The sequence below is a fragment of the Oryzias melastigma genome, linkage group LG5, assembly GCF_002922805.2.
Source record: "Oryzias melastigma strain HK-1 linkage group LG5, ASM292280v2, whole genome shotgun sequence".
NCBI classification, from domain to species: domain Eukaryota; kingdom Metazoa; phylum Chordata; class Actinopteri; order Beloniformes; family Adrianichthyidae; genus Oryzias; species Oryzias melastigma.
This window is the reverse complement of record NC_050516.1, coordinates 15,450,642-15,462,694: the sequence shown is the minus strand read 5'-3', so window position 1 is coordinate 15,462,694 and position 12,053 is coordinate 15,450,642. Positions and strand designations below refer to the sequence as shown.

Sequence of the window (12,053 nt, the reverse complement as noted above, 5' to 3'; positions counted from 1 at the left end):
ACAGAAACACATGCTGTATGTTCAAGCTAAAAAACAGAGGAAACCACTTTTTCAAGATGAGTAAAGTCACAGTATTTGCTTTTTTATCTTTTTTAAGTTCCCTTTTCTGTTGAATTGTCTTGATCCATAGATGGAAAAGATGGTTTAGTCTAAAACATAACATATTTTTCTTTAAGAAGAGACACTAGATGAGCAGCTGAATTCTGGAGCAATTTTGATGTCACTACAGTTTTTTTTTTGTTTTTTTTTTTTTTTTTTTAAAGCTGTTGTCGAAGGTGACTCCACAACCTATTTCTTTTTTTTCCTGTTTGCCATAAAAAATGTGGACTATAATTCAGTGACCTCACATTGACTCCTAGTGAAAATCAATGAAATTTGGAATAATTCCTGGACCATAAGCAAACATGCTGCACAGCTTTACAACTTGCTTTTTTAAGTTTTAAAAATTAAATAGGATACTCTACATGTATATACATTATTTCTGTTTGAAAGTCCAAGGATCTCCCGTCTATATCATATATTTCTGCCCACCCAAAACCCCCAAGGCCAGAATATGAAGCTACTCGAATTAAAATTGATTGAGGTGAAAATATTAATGTTTTCTTGTAGAGTAAAGGTTCCCTGTTTGAGTCATTCCATGTAGAGCCTTCACATGTTCCTGCTGTGCCTCTGTGGAGTTTCTGTCCATCTTCCTTCCACAGTCCAGCAACAAGCATTTCAGATTGATCGGGGACTATAAATTGACCACAGGAGGGAGTGTCTGCGGTTGTTAGTATCTGTGTGGCGATGATGGACTGGACCCCACCTCATGTCTGATCCCAGCTGGGATATGCTCAGAGGAAACACTTAAAAGTCTAAAAGCAGATGAACCGAGAAAATGCTTTAAAAAAATGCATTCAAAACACTACAAATGTTTACATTTCTCAGAATATTACAACGCTATTGTGTTTTCTTTTTAAAAAATCCTAACGAGGGATTGTACGATCATGCTAAATAACATCGATGTCTGAATTCAGCTACACTTTTTTTATGCAAATGGAAACATTTATACAATTCCTGATAGATCTTCGTGACTGTACAAGACGCAACTGCTGCCTTTGGTCAGACCTATTCCATTGATAAGACTAGTTTTGGCTGGTTTACATTCATTTAAACAGTTCAAAATGACTTCAGTAAATCAGACATTTTGAGATCCCAATGATCCCAATGTTACTTTTCTTTGGAACACCTGCACTAAAAAACAAAGTGAGAAATGTACCACTAAGTATATTACATTTAGTTCAGGGGTTATTGGTTTAACTCTCATTACTGAAAGAGATTTTGGTAAAGTGGAAGTACCTGAAGGACAATTGAAGGAACAAACCATTAGTTTTAGTTAATTTAGCTTAAGCAAAAATGTAGGTGACTTTGAAAAGCAGATATATAACTGATTTAAGTGTTTAAATATAATGTGGCAGATAATGGAGATCTTAAACCAGAGATTCTCCGCAGGAGAGCCCTGGCAGCCTCTACGTTGCAGTCTCTCCAGAGACCACTTTGGCGGAAGACAAAGCTTCGGATCTACAACTCCACCGCACTCTATTCTTTTATATGGTTCCGAAACATGGCCCTTAAATAAGACCCCAGCCTCCAGAATAGATGGCTTTGATAGCAGGGCTCTCAGAACCATCGAGAACATCAGGTGGCCCCAGCGAATCTCCAACGAATCGCTCAGAGCCCGCACAAACCAGCCCAGAGCTTTCACCCTGGCAGCACAGCGCCTCGTCAGCTGGTTTGGCCATGTTCTTCGCCTTCCCTCTGAACACCCAACAAGAGTCATTTTGAAGTTTGACAAAAGGCTGCAGGCTGGAGACGACTGCGAGGAAAGCCCCGCACTCGGTGGCTTGACATAATTTCAGACGATCTTTGTCAACATGGCATTACTGCGAATAATGCAGATCTGCTGGTACAAGACCGCCAGTATTAGAGACACCTGACTCATCTGATCAGCTCAACGCATCAGGGAGGGACACCAGCCCTAACGCAGGAGCAAGATAGATATATAGATAATGCTTCATTAGTTGTGTTTCCATTAACTCTGAAATTTCGAAAAACGGAATTTCGATATTAAATTCTCCTAATGGAAACACCACAATTTCGAAAAAACTCGCCTTTTTCGAAATAAAGTTTTTGCGCTTAGAGGAGGTGGTATTTGGGCCGTATCGAAACAGTAGTTTTTCGAAAAACTGTAATGGAAACACTTTTTTCGAAACAAACGAGTCACGTGACCATTAACCGGATATGACGTTTCGGACAGGAAGCAGGAAAAGCTGGTCAAATGCGCATTTTCACAGCAACTGGCTGCCTTGGGCACCGCACAGCGGGAGCCACAAGAGGTCCCACAGCCTCGCACAGCTCATCAAAAGTTGAGCGTGTCATGCGAAAATGCTGAATCCACAGCTCTTCGGTGAATTCTTCAACCACGATTCCCCAAAACTGTTTGACTCTACGTCGCTCCCACGTTTAAGGAGCCTGCCGCTCCAAGGCTCGGATCAGACGTAGACGTCTTCTCTGAATGGGAAGGATGAGAGCTAGCTCCGTGGCAGAAATGTGAATGAATCTACTGCACATGAAAATAGTGTTTATATCCGTCGTCATGTTTTTTTAATGACTTATCGCGGGAATTACTTCGAGTTTTTCGCATAATCATGGTTTAATGGAAACGCTGTTTTTTCGAAACAGTGTTTTATCGAAATTCTAGAAATTTCGATAAAGTTTTGCGCAAAAGTGTAATGGAAACGCAGCTACTGTCTTACTGTTTCAAACAAATGGAATGATGATCATTAGTTCTTCAGATTTCATCAGTGTTTCATTTGTAAAGACAACAACAACTTGATGGGATGTACTTGAATCCAATTTAAAGCTTGAAATATGTGATTTGAAAATATGCTGACATTTCTTGTTCCTCTGGGTGGCTCCAAACAGAAGCAGCTGGGAAGGAAGTGCAGAGCAGGGAGGCAGTGAGCTGCTGATGGTGATCAGCAAACAAGGTGTGTTTGTCTCTCCTCTTTTGATCATGACTAAACTGCAAAGTCTCTGCTTGTCTCTCTGCACACAAACTTAGTAAAAATCAACTCCAGGTATTTACACAAGTTAAGGATTATCCATAGTGTTTTTTTTTTTATTCAATCTAGCAAAGAAAACGAAATATTCTGTCCTCCAGGGGGGTTATAAGGCCAAAACTCCCTCTGTGCAGAGTCTCAGAACTAGGTCAGCAACTTCCAAACAGAGCAACAACAAACTGGAACGGCTGAGCAGGATAGCTGGAGCATACATGCTGCTGAGAACAAGTGAATGAGTTGTGAAAGGAGGCTGACAGGTGAACAAAACCTAGAAAACTAAATTACAAAGATAGCAATCCACACAAGGCCTACTAAGTAACAAACAGTAGTGGCAGTTATGTGTGCCTGGATGTGTGACAAGCTTAGCACCATGGATACAGATTGGGGTAATGATAACTGTGTCTTTTAAAGTTCTTTAAAATAAAGTTCCTAACAGAAAAAGTGTTTATACAAATACAATGCAACCAGTCCAGCATTAGAGGCTTCCAGATAATCTGTTGGTTGAGATGCTGAGTAGGCCATGCAAAATAAATAAATAAAATCGATTCATAGTAACAGACAGCTTTAACATGCATCACCCTGACAAGAAAAAAAGCGTTTTGAGCACAGATTGCAGCACAGTCAGCTAAAAACTTTGTCAATAAAGCTTTCACTCTGTGAAGGATATTAATGTTTCCTATGCTCGCCTCTTTAAGCAGAAGTGAACACTTCCTTTCAGATCATACTCTCTCCTGTGTGAAATTTTCAAGCCAAAGGAATTCTTCCTTATTTATTTTTTTGGAACATGAGCTTAAAAGGGGGCATTGCCAGCTCTGCCTCCCACACAGGTGTTTTCAGTGACTTTCAGGCTAAGTAAGCCTGTAATCAGAATGAAGATGGGTAGTGTTGTGTGGGATCACTGAACTCTGGGTGCTATTTAAAAAAGATTGCCAGGGTAATTGTCCAACCCTAACAGGTGCAGAAAAGCTGAGGGAAACAGCATGACACCTGTGGGTAGACGGACTTTCTGAAGACGGTTCTGGGAGACTGAGAACACAGTCTGCAAAGGGGGAAAGTATAAGGCTGAGATTCTAAGCAAATACTTTTTAATCTCTATGCTATTGCAGTTTCTTTTTCCAAAGCATGACCATTTTTGTGCACAATCTGCTAAAACGCTCATGTTTTCTTTCTGTTATACTTCTTCGCTATTTCTTTTATTAAAAATTCACTGCACTCATATTTCTGTGTCCATTATGAGCTTTTTCCTCCAATTTTATTCCTATTTAAATCTACTTGGTGTATACTTCCAGCGAGGAGGTTCTGGTTCGAACCCCGGCGGGGTCCATTCTGTGTGAAGTTTGCATGTTTTTCCTTGACACGTATGATTATATATATATATATATATATATATATATATATATATATATATATATATATATATATACTGTATATATTTTACCAGGCACTCTGGGTTCTTCCTGAACTTCAAAACATGCCTCATCGGTTGATGAATGCTAAAATGTCCCTTAGGAGTGAGCCTTTCAGTGTGTGGCCCTGCGATGAACCGGCAAGCCGCCCAGGGTTTACTCAGCCTTCACCCTAAGCTGGAATGGTCTCCAGCAACCCAGTAAAAAAAACTGGGAGCAGAAAACGGGAGAATGAATGGGAGAAAAGTTTGGTCTAAATTATTTTTTTCTTCTTTTTGTCCCTAATTGCATTGTGAGTTTTTTTAAATAGCATTTCGCTTTTCTTTATTTTTTTATTTTGCCTAAAAGTCATTTTTCATATGACTTGCTTTTGTTTTCTGGCTCTTCAGTCTAACTTATTGACAATTCAGGAATAAAAGTAAATCAACATTGAGAAAGTTGTATTCATACTACAACTGGACAAACAAAGAAAATTAAAAAAAATGGACCAGGTAACTAAAAATATTAACATGAAGCCTGCAAAAGGTTGAAATAAATGTAGTAAAAATGCAAATTCAAATTAAACTGAATGGAATTGAGATGTTAGTGGAAGAGGAAAATGCTGAGCAGCCTGCAAAGAAATTTAAATGTCACTGGAAGGATGTTAAAAAGCAGCTAAGCATATAACTTAAAAACTGCTGGAACGGTAAAACTGTCTTTTGCCCTTGAAGGTGATCAGACCTCTTCTATGCATAATGTGCCCTGGTGTCATGGTCAGAAAGAAGTGACTAAGATTCCAAAAAACTGTTTGTTTTTCTGATGAGACATTAGTAACTTTAATCCTTGTTCTTGCCTTCCTTACTTTCCTGGTAGTTGTGTTCCTAAATTTTCTTTAAAAAAAGTATAAATAAATAGATAAACCTGCCACTATTTCAGACGTTCACATGTCCGCCTCTTCTTTCCATTTGTTTCTCTCTCTCAATCTCTCAGTCTGACAGCGTTTCTTTCATTGGGTAACCACAATAGTTTCAGCATTTGGATTACTGTAATGGGGCTTGCATCACCCTCTTATGATCAGTCATCTGGGGCTGTAGCTGCCTTTTAGCGCCGAGTTAGCATCCTCCCAACAGGTTTGATTGAGAAAGCTAAGCTGCAGTAGACCTAATCTCCCGCTGCCGGCCATTGTTTGCGTCTCAAACGGCATTGGCACTAAAAGCAGGCTAATTGATGTTGCCGCCTGCTTACTGAAGTCCCTCTGAGGACGTGGATGATTGTCAACTGCTTGTACAATGAGGGGAAATGGTGTGAAGTAGCTTTTATGTGCAGAGAGGGGGTTAGTGACTTTAAATTGACTATTTAAAAAAAAAAAACTAAAAGTGATTTTTTTATGTGTGTGTGTTTTTGTACTACTATGGCTAAATCAGAGTTATGGTTCACAAGTTGAGGCGCAACAAGACCAGAGGTTGGTGGTGATGAGGAGATGAGAAAAAAATAACACCTTTTAGCGCAATCAGACTGACTTCCAGGTCACTTTTTTCTGCTTCCATGCAGCTTGGATGTTATGACAGCTGAAGGAAGAGGAGCACTGGGTGTCATACTCCTGCAGTATGAAGCTGTGGTAAAACGTGGTAACGGCAGATGATGGAGTTTTCAGGTTGAAGGTGGCAGAAAGGCAGAAAATTCTCTGTAGCCTGAGATGGGAGTTCGTTTACCTCGCAAAGAGTGCTGAGACACATCTGCTGCTTTTGTGAGTTTCCTTTAACTGTGGCACAAAACTAAAATCGCCAAGTAATCACCCATAACATTGTTTTTTTTTACACCTTTTCAGCAGCAACACCATCTGGGCACGGAGGATTTCAAAGAAAAGTGGAGTGCATGAATGTTTTCTTATCTGTCAGCCTGCAGCGCCACCAGGCCAACAGATAACACACAAGCGGACCGAGCACACACTCCTAATTTTATGCCAGTGACAGATGAATGGCCTCCATAACAGCAGTTTGATGGTGTGATAATTAAACAAACAAGAGAATTATTTTCCCTCTGTGTCAGCAAACAGTGTTTGTGTAAGCATTGCTTGTGTTTGTGTGTGGCCCATTGATCGAGCCATAACTCAGAGTTTTGCTGCTTTCTGCAACTGGCATTGTGTGTGATTGAGGAAGAAAACAAGGAGAGTGAGGGGATAGGGCTTAAAGAGAGAGACTGCAGCGATAAAATTCAAATGGTCTGTTCAATTGGAAGACTTTTGTTGAGATCTTGGGTTCGACATGTAAAAAAAATCATTTAGTATAGAAGTAAAAGGTTCATAAGAGGTTTGTTTCTATGCTTTAATAGCATTACACATATGCCCAAAATGTTATCAAAATTCTTGAAATGTAAAAAAAAGATAATTTTGCAATTAAATTTTTTTCCGTTAATTTATATTTATGCAAATAAACTAAAGCCAACTTACATAATAAGTCACTGAAAAACGCAGTAACGGATGTTAACGACAGATGCCTCAAAAATCACCTCCAAGTGCAAAACCCTTTTTCCAATAAATTCGTTTTTTCAAAATTGACGTATTTTCATTGGGCAAATGTATTACTACCAATCCATATTGCGCAATTTTATAGTCAATGTAATGACATGGGGACATAAAAAATTTTCAGATAAGATATATTTCAATAAGGAGAGATCTTGACAGTGGGATTGAAAGATTTCTTTGTGAAAGTTTTAATTGTGACACATTTAACTGTGAATCATGAACAGTCATTAGAGGTTGGGCTCTGGGCCGGAGAGATATCTTACATGCTTGTTATGACCTTGGACCAAGTGAAGAGACCTTAGAGCCCAGATCCTGATGGTGGTTAAGATAGACTGTGCCAAATCGAACAGCTAGAAAGAAGCAGGGCTGGCCATGGGCATAGGCGACCTAGGCAGCTGCCTAGGTCGCCATCTACTGGATGGGCCCCCAAATTATAAATAATAGGCTATGTATTAGTGTTTCGTTTTTCTTTTTCTTTTTTTTTTTTTTTTGACACACCACTCATTTTGCATGAAATGTTATAGAGATGTAATAATTTAAAGCATAATATTAACAACTTAAAAGTTTGACATAATCGCTAACTTTGCCCTGTGCTGAGCCCCTTCTGGAATAACGCAGTCACTGTCTAAGCTGGAGGAAGAGCAGAATTTCAGACTTTCAGACTTCTATGAATGTTTACATAGACTTATTATTGCTTGATAATCCCCCCCGGCGATCTAGTTTTTTTTTTTTTTTTTTACCTCTTTTTAAATCCTTAACAACGGATATCTTGTCTCTCCTAGGGCGCCATGGGGTGGGCCGGTGCAATGTCTGGAATGTGGATAAACTAACTTAATTGAATTCAAAGGCAGAGATTGGATTGGACAGTGAAGACGATGAGCACTTCAGCTATTGGCTCAGAGTGGAGACCAATTGATGTCACAAGGAGTGATGAAGAAACACCAGCATGCTTTAGGAGAGGTAGATCTTCCTTATTGAAATTGCATCAAAGCTTCACTTAACTATTTTACATCCAAAAATGAAGACCATGCGGCTTAGATGCTGATAGTGGTTTCATCGAAGCAAAGACCAAGGACAAGAACGAGGCAGAGGTGGACCGCTGAAATGTCTGGAATGCGAATAAACAAACATCTATGAATTTAAAGGCAGGAATTTGATGGTGATCGGCTATGAAGAAAATGTCTGTTAGCTATTGGACTAGTGAGGACTAATAGATGAGTGACGTGTGGACTGAAGAGTCATTGAAGATGAGGGAAATCTTCCTTTTTGAAACTGCTCCAAAGGTTCACTCAGTTACAGCATGGCCCATAACAGAAGAGTATAAACCAGAGTATGAACCAAGCTAAAGTAAGTCAAAACCATAAAACAGAGAGAGAGAAAATGGATCTGACAGGGATAAATATTCAAAGGATTAGTTAGCTGAAGCAGAAATAACTGTGATGACCTTAAAAACATATGTGATTGGAAGCAAAAATAGACAACCAAAAGATCACAAATAACCTGAAGACGAGATTTAACATATAAAATGTTATCAAATTGTCATGACTCAACTAAATTCAAAGGACTGATCCTTAAAAATTGTATCTGTCCAGCACATAGTTTCTTTCTTCATCAGAAATCCTCAAGGTTTCAGGGAAAAAGCTTCTCGTGCTTTCTTTTTCAGGTTTCAGTTCTTTGCATTTTAGCAGACGCCAGAAAAAGCTGTGAATATCTCAAGGTCGACAAAACTGATTTGGGACAAAGAAAGAAAAAAAAAAAAAAGAGAAGAAATGTAGAAAGTAAGCCCACCCACCCACATCAGTGGAGAATCGCTTTGCGTGATGAACTGACATTGTTCGGTCGCTCTGTGTTTATCAGTGAAGGAAACGTTTTTGGCTCTACAGCAGAGCATCATGCAGAGATCAGAAAGAGGTTTGAAAGTCAGCATATCAGCCGCGGTCTGCCACCGCGACTCTGAGCTGCTTACCCTCAGTGGAATGCAGCTGCACCTTCACACGCTACTTTGTCAGATTTATTAAATCAGTCTGCAGGTTCAGCCAAAGCACTGAGGACGAGGCCTTCACACCAGCTTTATAGAGGGAACATCTCTTGCAAATCAAAAATACAAACATTCTTGAGTCTAAGACACGTTATTGAGTTTTGACCAAAATTATAAAATGAGAAAAAAAAGACTTAAATTCCTATTTTTAAATGAGCTTATAGTGTGTTTATAGATTGAATTGTCTCATGTTGTAAGCATAATAATCACCTACGTTTATAGATTAGTCAAGAGGTGAAATGAAGATGTAGGACGGAGCAATAAAAAGAACAATAGGATGAGGTTTCTGCTCGGAGCAGCTTGTTCTTCAAAGACCAAATCACCCTGAAAATGCCATGGAGCTGCTCCGGTGGGGGGGTGGGAGTGGGAAACCAGGAGTCACCTGAGCTCTGCATTCCGACTGTGAGGGTAAGGAGTGTGACTAATACAGCTGAGGTTTGGATTAACTTTTCCACCCTGAATACCATTCTCTTTAAACCTCCTGACACACAAACACACACGTGTGTGTTTGTGTGTTTGAACACACGTGCGTGCACATGCAGAATGCAAATAGCTGACTTCCAAAATGGCAAAATATTTACTGAGATGAAAGGTTTGGCTTATTTTTCTCCACTTTAAGAGGATCCGAGCCAAAATGAGCGACTGCCAGCAATTTCAGTCTGAGCCTGCGTGTGTGTAAGTGTGTGTGTCTTCTTTGTACCTTCACACTTCCCTGGCATGCCTTGAAACGTCTCTGTAATCTAGGTCTATGTCATTGATATTAAAAGAAATGTGCCATTTTGACATCTAAAGTGTGTATTTTCATTGTTACCTAAAGTTAATTTTTTCCCTGCTTTGGGTGCTATCTGCTTCCTTTTTTGTCTAAAAAAAATCTCTATTTAAGACAGAAAGATTGTGTTTAATTAAAAACACTTCAAGCAATAATTATTCCACCAGCTACAAGTGCACCTTCTAGCTGTGTAAAGTATTTTTATCAAGTATTCATGCATGAAAATAATTTTAAAAAGACTTGAAAAGGTGAACATCCTTTTTGAAGCTGAACCTCACAGCTGAGAAAAGCTCGGTCATTCGTTATGACCGTCAGGCTTTCAGGGAATACTTTCGTAGAAATCAATGAAAGCAGGCTCATTGGAGCATTGCACATTTGTTGCATCATGTCTGATTAAAGCTTAAAAATCTAAACCAAAATTTTCTCCTGCATTCATCTCCAGTTTGCACAAAGGTTGAGAAATCAGGTACATTTTTAATTTAACAAAATAAAATGTCCCTGTGTGAAATCAGTTAAAGATGTAAAAATGATTATTCGTTTGTCATCTGTATAAGTTTGTATTTCATAAATTATTTGTGTTTTTTGCTTTGCACTGTATACAAAAACATGAATTGTTCCTGATTCATTTGAATTTCACATAAAACCATTTACAGGAAGCCACCATCTCCCCACGGTGATCTGAATCTTAGCAGGTCTGAGTATTTATTTACCAGATGTAGTCTCTTTTTCCATGGCTGTTTGACATTATTTGTTCTGAACCTTCCAGTCTCATTTACTCTCGCTCCGCCTGGCCAACTTTTTTAGCTCTTCTGGGAGGACATCAAGGTGTCCCCAGTTTGGCCCAGAGATGTAATCCTGTAACCAGGTCTGCCAGGAGGCCTCCGCCCGGCTGGACGGACTTCATTAGGAAGGCGCCCAGGTGGCATTCTTGTTAAATGTTAAATGTCCAAAGAACTTTACCAACTTTTCTGCAATATAAGGCACACTTAAAAAATGTTAAAAAACAAAACAAAAAAAACAACGGTGCACGGAGTACTTTTTTATATGTATATCTTTATATCCAGATCCAGTCTTTTGTCGGTTCCTATAGTCAAAACTAAATACAGAGAAGCTGCATTCAGCTTCTATGCTCCACAGATCTGGAACAGATTTCCAGAAAGTCAAAGATCACCTGAAACCCTCAATTTATTTAAATCCAGGTTAATGACTCACCTGTTTTCAACTGCATTTGATTAGTATGTATTGAAATGTTTACATCCACACAGTTTGTCTATTCTTGTTTTTAAATTCAGTACTTTTTAACTTTCTTTAAATCATATTTTAATGATAACACCTTTAGTATTTCTTCTGATTGTTTATTTCACTGTTCCGTGTAAAACAGTTTAATTGTCTTTGTACACAAAATGTGCTATACAAATAAATTTGCCTTGCTTATGGACTGTGTATTTTTATTTTTTACATGTTACTAATAAGGTTAAGGGTTAAGGGTTAGTATGGTCAATAATGTCCAATGTTGGGAGTTACAAGTATTGCGAATATGCTAGTGTGGCTAACACTTCAAAAGTAGTTATAGAATTACTATGAGGGCAGTTCATAAAGTCTGACTGACAGACTTATCTTTGACTATTTTGTCTCTCTTAATGTGCCTTATAGTTTGGTGCAACTATGACATATTTTCGAACATTAGCATTTATCGATAGTGCGCCTATTAATCCGGGGCAGAAAACGCAGTTCTCCTCTTAATGTAAAGAGGTGGTATGAGATGAGGATGAACGTGTGCATTTGCAGTTGTGTCTTTGTTTTTAATAGTTTTACTTTTTAGTAGGAGGTAAGTGTGAAATATTCTTTACAGCTTAAACAGCTTATCATTAATGTTGCAGCTCTACTCAGAGTTCCTCAAAGATGACTTTGGTTTGTAGAGCCGAGTAAGCATCCAATCCATATCACCTGTATTGAGGATATTTTACAATCAACAGCTCATGGTGATGGGTGAGGGTACCAGCTTTGATCCTAACTCAACTCGGTCTTCTCTCTGTCGGATTTGTATACAGCCTTATGGCAGTTACTTCTATGGACCATTCCACCCTTTTCCATCTTTTTCCAAGGCTTTCGACTCACAAGTGTTTATCCCTAAACACTTCTTCCTGCTTTGCTACAGTGCGGACGCACACTGCTTTGCTCCCCCTTCTGCTTTTAATTTTCGCTGATTATTTTCCTTTCTTCTTTTTTGATCACA

General features: G+C 38.9%; 1 long non-coding RNA gene across 2 annotated transcripts in view; it reads left to right on the top strand.

Moving 5' to 3' along the window:
* Nucleotides 1–6,499, top strand: part of LOC118598763 — a 17,264-nt gene extending 10,765 nt beyond the window's left edge. The window contains exons 3-5 of one of the 2 annotated variants that reach the window (XR_004947875.1): nucleotides 2,965–3,029; nucleotides 6,038–6,233; nucleotides 6,315–6,499. This is a non-coding gene — a long non-coding RNA (uncharacterized LOC118598763). Of the gene's footprint in view, nucleotides 1–2,799; nucleotides 3,030–6,037; nucleotides 6,234–6,314 lie in introns of those variants that run through there. The other variant, XR_004947874.1, reaches the window with a different exon arrangement.
* Nucleotides 6,500–12,053: the final 5,554 nt, after the last annotated feature.